This window comes from Phragmites australis, chromosome 1, assembly GCF_958298935.1.
Source record: "Phragmites australis chromosome 1, lpPhrAust1.1, whole genome shotgun sequence".
Lineage (NCBI taxonomy): Eukaryota > Viridiplantae > Streptophyta > Magnoliopsida > Poales > Poaceae > Phragmites > Phragmites australis.
In genome coordinates, this window is record NC_084921.1 from 40,258,486 (window position 1) to 40,262,501 (window position 4,016).

Below are 4,016 nucleotides of genomic sequence, written 5' to 3' on the forward strand. Positions count from 1 at the left end.
TCAAATGCTCCTCTTTTGCGTTAGGCGTTCTCGGAAGACGCATAGTTGATCCACGGAGAGATCACAAACTTCTTGGTGATGTATATGCTCTTTGACGGGGGTGTGGTGCCTGGTTTGCATAGAACACGACGACGATCAGCGAACCTAAGGGGTGCAGGGGCGCCCTCTACTACTCATCCAGAAAATAACGAGGATGATGAGGATGATGATTTCATGCCCTAATGCCTCATCATTCCAGCAGCTATACAGGAGAAGGTTCAAGGACACTGCAAGAGGACGTTGACGCACCATATCGAGATGGTGTACAACTGACAAGGAAATAGGACGTGGTACTACTATGATAGCTCAAGATGACGACGACGACAATGCTTTCATGCCACAACGACCCTCCCTCCGTTGCCTCCATCTCTGGAGAATATTAATGACCCTGAAAATGATGGTAAATTTGTTGGTACCCATCCTTAAAACTTTCCATCACCACCTCAGAGATGACAACTATCTTACCCTAATAGCATTGACCGGCACAACTAGCATTTTTTGGCTAATTTGCGTAGCCACTTTCCTTCGACATCTTGAGATGATGTAGTTATTCAACATCTATGCACTATGAACTATGCAAATGCCAGGCAAGACAATTTATTTTGTTTACCTTTCTATTTCATTAGTTTAGTTCGATGGATGTATGGTTAGTGTCTTATATTAACTTACTATGTTATGAACTATTTGTAAACTGTATGTCTAATCAATGTGATAGTAAGTTTATTATATTAATGTACTATCCAAACACAATTCTTTCTAACATATAAAAAGCATTACTTAGAAATCTACTTAATTATCATTTCACCAGACGCGCTCACGTACTCACGAATGCACTTCAGTGCATACAGACGACTACTTTATCTCCACCACAAGCTCGTTGTAGGTCAATTATAGTTGTTCACAGCCTTAATTGCAAACACACACTGCTGCAACCACACCCTGCTGCCAGCACAACACCTATGTTGTGAGTTAGGCTTTAGATATGAAGTGACCACACGACTCAGCTTTACGCATGAAATGACAACACCTGGCTTTTAGCACAACATCTTTGTCATGACTCACACTATACACACGAAGTGAGCACACGACAGTGCTTTAAGCATGAAATGACAATAACTCTATCGTGAGTCAAGCTTTAGACAAGAAGTGACCACACGACTCAGCTTTAATCACGAAATAACAACACCAAGCAACAGCTTTCACAGAGAATCACTGTCAAGCATCAATACCACAACTTTTCTAGCTTTCATAGGGAATCCTATGCTCCAGTCCCAGCCAAGCTCATGCACTCAGTCCATGCACCAACCCCCATCTATTATAAATAACTCCTCCCTCATCCATAGATAGACCACTCCTTCATTAGCTCTCTCAACTGCAATATCTTTCTTAGCTCCACCATGCCCACCTAAGAATTATTGGGGGATTTTTATCCCTAGGGGGTCGAATTGCCGATGTGATTTTATGGTGACTGAAGATGATATGCACCAGAGGCAATCATAAATATGATTATATCACACGTCTATGTTAATGTACTTTTGAATAATATGTTATTCCAAGAATGACTATCTTTTACATTGATTGGCAAGTATGTCACTTGTTCATGAAACTCTTTGTTTATATCATGATTTTATTCTTAGTCGATCCCTGGTCGCATATCATTGTGATGATACATAAGACCAGCACATGTATTGATTGATGATCACATTTCATGGATCATAGGTATAGAGATACCGAGTCAATAATGTGAACGTATATGTTAGAGAACATGATGTTTAATAGACCCACCTTGAGATACTATGGGATTGTTATTTATGATGTGCCATCAGTTGTTATCTCAAATGGTGTACTTGCAGGATCCTTAGACCTGAGATCGTCATTGATTCCCAGAATGTGTAGTGGCATACTTTGAGGCTGTCAAACGTTATTCTATAACTGGGTAGTCATAAAGGTAGTTTTTGGGCTTATCATGAAATATGTCGTGGGGTGTGAGCAATCAAGATGGAATTTGCCCCTCCTTGATAACGTGAGAGATATCTCTGGGCCCCTCGAGGTAGTTGGATCGAGGAAGTGCATGGCCATGCCAATATGATTAAAGAGTTAGTCATGATGAATCCACTACTTGATCGAGTGAATGGTCGAGCTATCACAAGGGTGGCACGTATCTCACATTGAGTTTGACTGATATCGTGAGACGAAGTGATCGGTGCATGTGTATATTAAGGTTCAGCCGATATGATCTTTTATGTATACCCGGGAGTCAATATGTCCTGCTAGGGACCGCTATCGATTTATGTTTAGAAAGGGTTTCCAAGTCATAGCCGTTTGTACATGAACCTAACGGGTCACATACTTAAAGGGTTAGAACAAAATATGCGAATTGGATTTGTATATGGGTTTTGATTGGATTGTGATCCATACGAAGTTAGAGTCTTAAAGGGCTTTCAACGTGAGAGCACATTGGCGAGCTGGGTAGGGCGTGCTAAGGTTGTGCCACTCCCAAACCCTAGCTGCAGCCTTCTACACGATCTCTCAAAACCCTAGACACGCGTGCGGTGCTAGCACATCGGCGTTTGGTGTTTCTTCCCAGTACATGTGGATACCGTAGAGACGTTGTTGCTATTGCGGTGCTAATCTTCTCGACGAATTGATCGCAACATGTTCGGGACTAGTCGCTGGCTGTGATGAACTGGTCGATCTACCTGCTCGTCTGATCGCGGAGCACAACACGACCACTCAGATTTGGTCAGACAGCACGATATGACCACTCAAAACTGGTCGATGATGCAACATACCTGATCAGGAGCTGGTCGAGGAACTGGTCGAGGAGTACAACTGTAGATGGACGAACACCGCAAGCAGGGATCCTGAGGGACCCCCTTTGAGATTCGACCAAGGGGCTGGTCCTGGAACTACCTCGTACGCGAGATTAATGCGAGTGGGACTTAGGCAGGATGGATCGTCAGCTAGTAGAAATGAATGCACCAAGAATTTAGACAGGTTCAGACTGCGCGGAGGCGTAATACCCTACTCCTGTGTGTCCAGTTATGTTGTTAATGCTCCTCTCCTTTCGTCTTTTTCTCTCTCGGATGTCTATCTCTCTTTTACAAAGTGCTCCCCCCCCCTTTATCTACCGGGGGGAGGCCCTTCATGGAGTGCCCAGAACGAGAGCACAAGTTTCCGTAAACAATAAATGGAAAGTGACCATCATTGGTCTACAGTTGATGTTACAGAGGGTTGAAAATACATCCCTCGGACGGTTCCATCGGTCTTCGCATTCCGGCTTTAGCAAGCGGACGGGCGCCCACCGGCCAGCTTCTGAGTACTCTCTCATGCCTGTTTGGTCAGAGTAGGTTTGACGCGGTCTGATGTAACATGGCGATAAGCCTCAAGCCCATAAAAGATATCTTCAAGACATCTTTCTTCATGGGCCCCGCGAGGGGACATGCGATGGGACCTGCCGTATTAATTGTGCCCATGCCTTCCTGCTAGGCGGCGGCAGGGACTGATGTATTCAGAACGGCAAGCGTGGGGGAGAATGGTTGGATGTGACCGTCCATGCTCCCCATTAAATACGGCATCGGGCCTCCCACCGACCGACACTTCATCGTGGTGTCCCTGTGGGGTCCACCAGCATGGGGCTCTCTGGGTGCTCGTGGACCAACTGTTCTTGACCCCGAGCACCCACTCCCGGACCGCGCTTCCCTCGGGTCCTCGGGGAGGTGGTCCCCGACGGAAGGTGTCATGTGGTACCGTGTTGTCCTGGCCTCGAGAACCTCCGGATCCCATATCACCGACAACGACCACCTGCTCGGAGTTGGTCAGGGAGCATGACCACTTGCGCGGGGCTGGTCGTGAATCTAATCGAGAAGCTGCTTGAGGAGTTTGACGCGCACGACGTTGGATTGGTCTACTCCAACTCTTCTTCCGTTGCACTGTGCGTCGAGCAGTAACGATCTATGATTTCCTATTAGCATGGT